Source organism: Molossus molossus, unplaced genomic scaffold (assembly GCF_014108415.1).
Source record: "Molossus molossus isolate mMolMol1 unplaced genomic scaffold, mMolMol1.p scaffold_m16_p_15, whole genome shotgun sequence".
Classification (NCBI taxonomy): domain Eukaryota; kingdom Metazoa; phylum Chordata; class Mammalia; order Chiroptera; family Molossidae; genus Molossus; species Molossus molossus.
In genome coordinates, this window is record NW_023425350.1 from 51,521,308 (window position 1) to 51,532,417 (window position 11,110).

The following is an 11,110-nucleotide window of genomic DNA, read 5'->3' on the forward strand; positions in this document are numbered from 1 at the left end:
TACCTTGGTTGCAGTTTGTCCCTGGCCCTAGTTGGGTCGTGTGGGTGGCAGCCACTCGATGTTGTCCCTTTCATGTCATTGTTTCTCTCTCTCTCTCTCTCTCTCTCTTCTTCTCTCTCCCTCCCACTCTATCTGAATAAAAAATGAAAAAATGTCCTCAGATGAGAATAAAAAATTAAAATAAAAAGATACTCTGCTTGTGATTTTGATATAAGCTGTTAGCATCGCTTTTCCCCTTACATCTTCTATAGTCCACGGATGAATAAATTGAAAGGTACAAATACGAAGACTAAGAATGCCCAGCTGGTGTGGCTCAGTGGATTGAGTGTTGTTGTACTAGGGATTGAGAGGTCCCAGTTTGATTCCTGGTCAGGGCACATGCCCAGATTGCGGGCCCAGGTAGGGGGCATGAAGGAGGAGGCCGATTGCTGTTTCTCTCTTACATCAATGTTTCTCACTCTTTCTGTCTCTCTGCCTCTCCCTTCCTCACTCTAAGGTACAAAGATAATACAGAGGGTTCCTGTATACTTTCTGCCCAGCTTTCCCAAATAATAACATCTTAATAACCATCGGACATTTGTCAGAACTAAGGTTTTTGTTGTTTGTTTTTTCAAATGTTTTTATTGATTTTAGAGAGAGAGGAAGGGAGACAGAGAGAAACATCAATGAGAGAAAAGCATCAACATCAATTGGCTGCCTCCTGCACAACCCCTACTGAAGACTAAGCCCAAAACCCAGGCATGTGCTCTGACTGGGAATCAAACTAGCAATGTCTTGGTGCACGAGACAATGCTCAACCACTGAGCCACACCAGCCAGGCAGTGTTTTATTTATTGATTTTAGAGAAAGAGAGGAAGAGAGAAATAGCGACATGAGAAAGAAACATCAATCAGTTGCCTCCCATATGTACCCCTACCAGAGATTGAACCCACAACCTGGGTATGTGTCTTGATGGGAACCACATCTATGACCCTTCAATGCAGAGAACACTGCTCCAATGGAAGGAACCACACCGTCCAGGGCAAAACTAAGGTTTTAACATATGTACAATACTATTAACTCTACTACAGATTTTATTTGGATTTCAGCAATTTTTTCACTAATGCCCTTTTAACTTCATTTTAAAAAAAATAATTTATTAATATTTTTAGAGATAGAGAGTAGGGAGAGAGAGACATCGATGTGAGAGAGCAACATCAATTGGCTGCCTCCTGCACACCGCCCACTGGGGGCTGAGCCTACAACCGGATATGTGCCCTGGCCAGGAGTCAAACTGGCAACCTTTTGGTGCACGGGATGATGCCCAACCAACTGAGCCACAGTGACCAGAGCTAATGCCATTTTTTAAAAAAATCCTCACCTGAGGATATTTTTCCACTGATTTTCTTTCAGATAGAGTGGGAGGGAGGAAGGGGTAGGGGGAGAGAGAGACGAAGAAACATTGATATGAGGACATACTGATTGGTTGCCTCCTGCATGACCCAACAAGGGCCAGGGATCAAACTGAAAACGAGGTATGTGCCCTTGACCGGAATCAAACCCGACTCTTTGGTCCTTGGGCCAACGCTCTAACCACTGAACAAAATCCGGCCAGTGCTAATGCCAATTTTTTTTTTATCCTCACCCGAGGATATTTTTCCATTTTTTGTTTAGATAGAGTGGGAGGGAGAGAAAGAGAGAGACATCGATATGAAAGGGACACATCGAGTGGCTGCCACCGGCATGACCAACAGGGCCACAGACAAACTACAACCAAGGTACGCACCCTTAGTGGGAACCGAATCCGGTTCTCTGTGGACTGCAGGCCGACGCTCTAATTGCTGAGCCAAACCAGCCAGGGCTGCATATTCCTTTGGACTGAGGAAGTTTACTAATAAGAATTTATCTTACAAATATACTTCCACATGTATAATGAGTAACATACATACTCACTGAAGCATTTTTGTAACAGTAAAACATTAGAAATAACTTAATGTCCATCAAGAAGGAATTAAATTAATTATGGTACATGCGTATAATGGAATACATTCCAAAAAATAAAATACTTTATAGCCATTTAAAAAACAGACTGAGAAAGTTATGTATGTACTGATCTTTCAGAGCTTAAGAAATATTAAGTAGAAAAGCAAATACAGAACAGCATTTATAATACGCTGTCAACTGTGTATTAAAAAGGGGAAACATTTATGTTTATTTGGTATTAGCTTGTAAATGAAATACAAATGCTTAAAACTCTCTAAAAGGATAAACTAATAGGAATAGGGACCAGTAAGGGGGAAATTTTTTACTATATACCTCTTATAGGTTATGTTTGCTGACTTTAACCTGTTAACCGGGGAATTCCCTTTTTACTGTATGCAACATTTGACGTATTTATACGTCCCGCTCTGTTAACAGGTTAAACAAATAGTCAGGTATTTCTCCAGCAAAATGGGTTCATTCAGGAACAAAAAAGAATTATAATTTGGGACATGCAAACTTATGGCGAACTAGCAAGTCCAGAGAAACCAAAGAGAGAAATGCTCTTTTTATGGACTCCTGAGGGGCTACTGTAAATAAGGAGTCCATTGGAGGAAGTTGGAATTATAGTTGACTTTTCATTGGCTGAGTTATGGCAGTCTCCTGTTGGCTGAACTGTTACTAAGCAAGGAGGAATCTTTTTTCCCTCCTGCTTAAGTATAAAGTAATATTTTCTTTGGGAGATGCAAGGTAGTCTCTTCTTGTTGGGATCAGTAATGTACTTAAGTGACACGCGCTTGAGAGTTCTCTCTTTTAGCTTCCTGACTCCATTTTATTTCTTTCTTTATTTTTTTTTATTGATATTAGAGAGAGAGGGAGAGACAGAAACATCAGTAAGCAAGAACATCGACTGGCTGTCTCCTGTATGCCCCCACTAGGGATTGGGCCCACAACCTGGGCATATGCCCTGACCAGGAATTGAACTGGCGACCTCCTGCTGCATGGGTTGACACTCAACCACTGAGCCACACCAACCGGTGCTGACTCCATTTTAAAAGAGGTTTCTGGCCCTGGCCGATTTGGCTCAGCAGTTAGAGCATCGGCCTGCGAACTCATGAGTCGAGGGTTTAATTCTGATCAAGGGCACATATCTCTGTAGCAGTTCATCCCCAACCCTAGTTGGGGTTGTGCGGGAGGCAGCCACTCGATGTGTCCCTTTCATGTCAATGTTTCTCTCTCTCCCTCCCTCCCACTCTATCTGAACAAAAATGAAAAAATGTCCTCGAGTGAGGATTAAATAAATAAATAAAAATAAAAGAGGTTTCTGCCCTGGCCTGTGTGGCTCAGTTGGTTGGAGCATTGTCCCATGCATCAAAAGGTGGCAGGTTCAATTCCCAGCCAGGACATATACCCAGTTTTCAGGTCCAATACCCAGTCTGGATGTGTGCAGTAGGCAACCGATTGATATTTCTCTCTCACATCGATGTTTCTTTGTCTCTCTCTCTCTCCCCCTTCTACTCTTAAAAAATTTTTTTTTTAATGTTTAAGAGGTTTGTTTATTAATTTCCAAATTTTGAACCATTTAACCATATGAACTTTTAAAAAATGTAAATTAAAAAAATTTTAGAGTCATCTTACAAAATGATAATGCAAAAGCAGACTAAAAAGCTAATGACCCCTATAGTCACATTCCTACAGCTATCATTATACCTACCCAGCCCCCCATCCCACCCCCAAAAGAATCCCCACTCCTAAAGAGGAACTACAGTCAATAGGCTGGTGTATATCCACTAGTTTCTTTTTTTATGTTTATAAATAAGTAAATTTATGTACAGATGCAGGTTTTTGATTTTTAGAACAATTGAACTATATTATACACATTGCTCTGAAGTTCCCTTAACATTTTATCATAGATTTCTTTCCACGTCAGCACAAATGGCTCTGAACCCCATTTTAATGGCTGTACAGTAATCTGTAATGAGAATATACCACAGTTTGACCAGCTCTACCAATGGGTTTTTAGTTCTAGACAATGCTACAATGAAAATCCTAAACATTTATCTTAGTATATAGATACAAGTATTTTAATTTTTTTTTTATCCTCACTCGAGGACATTTTTGTATTTAACTTCAGATAGAGCGGGAGAAAGAGAGAGAGAGAGAGAGAGACATCGATGTGAAAGAGACACATCGAGTGGTTGCCACCCACACAACCCCAACTGGGGCCAGGGACAAACTGCAACTGAGGTACGTGCCCTTAGCAGGAACCAGACCCGGGACTCTCTGGTCCATGGCTGATGCTCTAACCGCTGAGACAAACCAGCCAGGGCTAGATGCAAGTATTTTACTAGAATAGATCCTGAACACTGTTTCTAGTTTCCTTAAAAATTTTTATTTGGGTATAGAATTAGATTTTATGTTTCTTTATTTTTTTAATCCTCACCCGAGAATATGTTTTTTTATTGATTTTAGAAAGGAAGGGAGAGAGTGAGAGACAGGAATCATTTTGCCTCCCATACATGTCCCAACCAGGGATCAGACCCAAAACCTAGTCATGTGCTCTGACTAGGAATCGAATTCACCACTTCTCGGTATATGGCACAACACTCCAACTAAATGAGCCATACCAGCCAGGGCCAGAGTAAGATTTTATTGGAAGAAAAAGGTTTAGTTCTAAAAATGTTTGAAAAACAAATCAGTGATATTGATTGATTGATTTTTATTTTTTATTTTTGTCCTCACCCGAGGATACTTTTTGATATTTTGTTAGATAAAGTGGGAGGGGGAGAGAGAGAGAGAGAGAGAGAGAGAAACATCAATGTGAAAGGGACACATCAAGTGGTTGCCACCCACACAACCCAACCAGAGCCAGGACAAACTGCAACCAAGGTACATGCCCTTAGCGGAAACCAAACCCGGGTCTCTCTGGACCACAGGCCAAACTCTAACCATCGAGCGAAACCGGCCAGGGCTATTTATTTATTTATTTATTTATTTAATTTTTAAAACTCACCCAAGGACATTTTTTTCCATTTTTTGTTCAGATAGAGTGGGGAGGGAGAGAGAGGAAGAGAGAGAGAGAGAGAAACATCGACGTGAAAGGGACACATCGAGTGGCTGCCACCCGCATGACCAACCAGGGCTGGGGACAAACTGCAACCGAGGTATGCGCCCTTAGCAGGAACCAAACCCAGGTCTCTCTGGACCACAGGCTGACGCTCTAACCGCTGAGCCAAACCGGCCAGGGCAGTGATTTTATTTTTATTTTTTTATCCTCACTCAAGGACATTTTTGCACTTATCTTCAGACAGAGTGGGAGGGAGAAAGGGAGAAAGAGAGAGAAAAATATCGATGTGAGAGAGACACATCAATTGGTTGCCATCCTCCCGTTCCCATTCAGGGCTGGGGACAAACCTCAACTGAGGTTCATGCCCTTAGCAGAAACCAAACCCAGGACTCTCTGGTCGGTGGGCCAACGCTCTAACCGCTCAGCCAAACTGGCCAGGGCCACATCAGTGATTTTAAATCCCTGTGAACAATAGGAGGTCCAAATAATTTTAATCAATAAACTAATTTACTACATTTAAAAAAATATTATACAATATAAAAGGAAAAGTTAAGGCTAAAAATTATCATTAAAAATATCATATTGCCCTGACCGGTTTGGCTCAGCGGTTGGAGCGTCGGCCCGCAGACCAGAGAAGCCCAAGTTCAGTTCCTGCTAAGGGCACGTACCTCGGTTGCAGTCCATCCTTGCCCCGGTTGGGGTTGTGTGGGTGGCAACCACTCGATGTGTCTCTCTCACATCGATGTTTCTCTCTTTCTCTCTCTTCCTCTCTCTCTCCCTCCCCTCCCTCCTGCTCTATCTCAAGATAAATGCAAAAATGTCCTCAGGTGAGGATTAAAAAAAAAAAATATATATATATATATATATATAGAGAGAGAGAGAGAGAGAGAGAGAGAGAGAAAACTCATTCTGTTTCACTTTCTATACTTAAATAAATTACAGGCACAGAAATACAAAAAGTAGAACTGTTAAGATAGTAGAATTAAAAAAGGGGAAAATTTTAAAAATATATATATATATATTTTTTTTATCCTCACCCGAGGATATTTTTCCATTTTTTGTACAGATAGAGTGGGAGGGAGAGAGAGGAAGGGAGAGAGAGAGAGAAACATCGACGTGAAGGGACACATCGAGTGGCTGCCACCCGCACAACCATCCAGGGCCGGGGACAAACTGCAACCGAAGTACGTGCCCTTAGCGGGAACCGAACCCGGGTCTCTCAGGACCGCAGGCCGACGCTCTAACTGCTGAGCCAAACTGGCCAGGGCTAAAAATATATTTTTTAAGGATATCAGAATGAGGATGGTCTAAATGACACAAACCCCAGATTCCACAAAATACTGATTAAAATTTTACCTGACTGTACCAGTGTTTTTAAAAAACACCTCTTTATTGAGGTATATTTTACATACCATAAAATTCACCCATTTAGGTGTATAATTCAATGACATGTATTAAATTTATAGAGTTGGACACCCTTCACTACAATCCAGTCTTACAACACTACCATCACTCCAAAAAGATCCCTCTTGCTGTTTGGAGTCAATCACCATTCCCACCCCCAGGAAATCACTAATCTGCTTTCTGTCTATAGATTTACCTGTCTGAACATTTCATTTAGATGGAATCATACAATATGTGGCTTTTTTTTTGTCTGGCATCTTTCACTCAATATGTTTTCAGGATTCAACCACATTGTATCTATATACTTTATTCCTTTATATTGTTGGATAGTAGTCCATCATATAGATATGTCATTTTGTTTATCCATTCACAGATATTTGGATTGTTTCCAGTTTTTGTTTTTTTTTTCCCATTATTCATTTTAGAGAGGAAGGGAGAGAGAAACATTGATGAGAGAGAACATCGATTGGCCTCCTCCTGCATGCCCCTTACTAGGGATCAGGCCCACAACCTAGGCATGTGCCCTGACCGGGAATCGAACCCTCAACCTCTTGGTGCATGGGTCACTGCTCAACCACTGAGCCACACTGGCCGGGCTGTTTCCAGTTTTTGACTATTATGAACACTGCTGCTGAGAAAATAAATATGTATGTCTTTGTGAAGACAAATGTCTTTATTTCTTTGGGCAGATACCTAGAAGTGGAATTGCTGGGTCATATGACAAGTTTGTTTAATTTTTTAAGAAACTGCCAAACTGGCTTATCATTTTACATTCACATTGGCAACATAAGAGAGTTCCTGTTTCTCCACTTCCTGGCCAACACGTTAGTCTTCTTGATTATTGCCATTTTATTATAGTAGGTTGAAATGGCATCTCACTGTGGTTTTAACTTGCATTTCTCTAATGCATAATGATGTTGAGCAACGTTTCGCATGCTTATTTAGCCATATATCTATCTCTTTGGGGAAAAAGCTATTCAAATATTTGTCCATTAAATTTTTTTTTTCCTTTATTGATTTTAGAGAGAGAGGAAGTGAGAGGGAGAAAGAGATAGAAACATCGATGAGAGAGAACATCGAATGACTACCTCCTACATGCTTCCCACTGGGGATCTGGCCCACAACATGGGCATATGTCCTGACTGGGAATTGAACTGGCGACCTCTTGGTGCATGGGTCGATGCTCAACCGCTATTTTGTCTATTTTAAAACTAAAACTGATGATATTTGATTGCATAAAAATGAAAATTTTTTGTATGTCAAAAATCACTATAAGCTGCCCTGGCCAGTTTGGCTCTGCGGTTAGAGCATTGGCCCATGGACCAGAGAGACCCAGGTTTGGTTCCTGCTAAGGGCATGTACCTCAGTCGCAGTTTGTCCCTGGCCCCGGTTGGGGTTGTGTGGGTGGCAGCCAGTCGATGTGGTTCTATCACATTGATGTTTCTCTCTCTCTCTTCCTCCCTCTCTCCCTCCCGCTCTATCTGAGGATAGATGCAAAAATGTCCTCGGGTGAAGATAAAAAAAAAAATTACTGTAAGCTAAGTCCAAAGAGGAAAACAAGCTGAGCAACAAAAGCAGTGCAAGACTTGTACACTGAAAACTACAAATCATCACTGAAGGAAATTAAGGACCTAAAAAAAATGGAAGAATAGCTTATGTTGATGGACCAGAAGACTTAATATTGTTAAGATGACACTACTCCCCAAATTGATCTACAGATACAATGCAATCCCTATCAAAATCCCAGATGCCGCCCCCCCCCAACAAGAAATAAACAAGATGATACTAAAATTAATATGGAAACACAAGAAACCTGGAAGAGCCAGAACAATTTTGAGGAAGAAGAACAAAGTAGAAGGACTCACGCTTCTCGATTTCAAAACATATTACAAGGCAAAACATACTGCAATGTGGACAGGGAAGGATAAATACTGTATGATATCACTTTTACATAAAATCTAAAAAAGCTGAACTCATAGAAACAGAGAATGAAACAGTGGTTTCCAGGGACTGAGGAGTGGGAGCAATTGGGAGATATCAGTCAAAGGGTTAAAACTTCCAGTTATGAGTAAATTCTGGGGATCTAATATACAGCATGGCGATTATAGTTAATAATACTACTGTATTATATACTTGAAAGTTGCTGACAGAGTAGATCTTAAATGGTAATTATGTGACACAATGGAGGTGTTAGCTAAGGCTATGGTGTAATCAGTTTGCAATACATATGTATCAAGTCAACCTGTTGTACATCTTAAACTTACACAATGTCAATTATATCTTAATAAAGCTGGGAGTAAAAAGACAATCTGGCCCTGGCAGGGTGGCTCAGTTGGTTGGAGCATGGTCGTGTATACCAAAAGGTTGTGTGTTCAATTCCCAGTCAGGGCACCTACCTAGGTTTTGGGTTCAATCCTCAGTAGGGGCACATATGGGAGGCAACTGACCGATGTTTCTCTCTCACATCTATGTTTCCATCTCTCTCCCTCTCCCTCTCTCTAAACTCAATAAAAAAAACAACAACAAAAAATCCTCAAGACAAAGGACCCAGCGTGTGCTCTCCCTCTGGGGAGCATGGCCTGTGCCATCCGCTTTCCCCTTTTCTTCACCAACAGGTGTGCATCTCCTAAACTCTAAGGGACCCTGTGAGATTTGCAACCAGGGGAGCAATGGCAGTGGCAGTTCAGCTCGTACCAAGCTAACCCCTTGAACCTGTCTCAAAGGTCCCCTTTTCTCTGACTTCCCACTGAGCTCGGGCAGCCCAGCCTAGACTTTCCTATTGCTTTTTCTTTTCTTTTTTTGTTATCCTCACCTGAGGACATTTTTCCATTTTTTTGTTCAGATACAGTGGGAGGGAGAGAGAGGAAGAGAGAGAGAGAGAGAGATCAACGTGAAAGGGACACATCAAGTGGCTGCCACCCGCACAACCCAACCAGGGCCGGGGACAAACTGCAACCGAGGTACGCACCCTTAGTGGGAACCAAACCTGGGTCTCTCTGGACTGCAGGCCGATGCTCTAACCACTGAGCCAAACTGGCCAGGGCTCCTGTTGGTTTTTCTATGTTCAGCCCTTCCTTTATTCACTGTCCCCAGGATTCATGTTGTAAAATCTTTATTACACAAAGTCAAGAACCCACACAGTACTTCTGGCCCTAGGCAGATGCGCTCAGGGCCAGGCCCCCTGTCCAGTAATAGAAGAGAGAGTTACATTTCACTGTTTTCTAATATTTGAACTTTAAACATGTACTAGTATTACCCAGCTAGTGTGGCTTAGCAGTTGAGCGTCGATCCATGCACCAAGAGGTTGCTGGACTGATTCCTGGTTATGGGCCAAATTCCCAGTGGGGGGCATGCAGGAGGTGGCCTACTGATGTTCTCTATCATAGATATTTCTCTCTCTCTAAAATCAATAAAAAAAATTTATACATTTACTAGTATCATTTATTACAGATTCTATATTGAAAGCATATACAAACAACTTATAACGAATCTGTATTTGTATCCTGCTTATAGAAGGGTGTCTCAGCGCCCTGGCCGGTTTGGCTCAGTGGTTAGAGCGTCGGCTGCATCCAGAGAGACCCAGGATCGGTTCCCACTAAGGGCACGTACCTCGGTTGCAGTTTGTCCCTGACCCTGGATGGGTCGTGCAGGTGGCAACCACTCGATGTGTCCCTTTCACACCGATGTTTCTCTCTCCCTCCCACTGTATCTGAACAAAAAATGGAAAAATGTCCTCGGGTGAGAATAAAAAAAAAAAAGGGTGTTTAAGCAAGATGGTGTAAAGGGAGTGGTGCTGGAAGAGCTAACCCACAAATACTCACTGGAAGGTGGGTTTTTAACCATTTACTATTTGGCTGTAGAGTTATACATCTTGGTGGATGCTGTTTAATGTTTGTGAAGCATACTAAGCATACTAAGAGAACAAAAATGATCACCATGAATAAAACATAAAACAGACTAATGTTTACTGAGTACAAGTCAGCCCTTCCCATGCATTTTACTGCTCACCATTGTGGATGAAAAAGAGCTACATACTAAACCTGAAAAGCTCAGAGGAGGTCTGCATGGCAGGCCTTACAAACTCAGACAACTAACCACACAGGATGGCCTAAAATAAAAAATTCCTAACTAAAAGCGAGTCATGGCTGTAGTCATGTCCTAAGCCAGTATGTTTCTTGACAAAGGTCAATCTTTACCTTAACTGAGCCTGTCTATTGGGGTTTTTTTGTTGTTGTTGCATCTACTGATAACATACGTTTGGAATATCAGGATATTTCTTTTTTACAGACCTCTCAAAGCACAACCTCCCACCAAAGCAGACCACAGAGCCCTTCATTATTGCGTTAACTGTTAACTATTCTGTACCCACCTATGTAAAAGAAGTTCTGTGTCTATTCCTTTTATTCAATCCCAGAGATTTCCCAACTTTGTTTTCCTCCCACCTCCCTAATCTATCACCAAGGGATTGCATGTAACTCCTTTACATCTTCATCTTTTATCCTAATGTATAAAATAAGGTGCAAGTCTTGGCCTGTTTGGCTCAGCAGTTACAGTGTTAGCCTGGGGACCAAAGAGTCGCAGGTTTGATTCCAGTCAAGGGCATGCGTTGGTTGCAGTTCTGTCCTCTGGTCGTGTGGGAGGCAGCCAGCCCACGTGTCTGGATGTTTCTCTCTCTCCCTC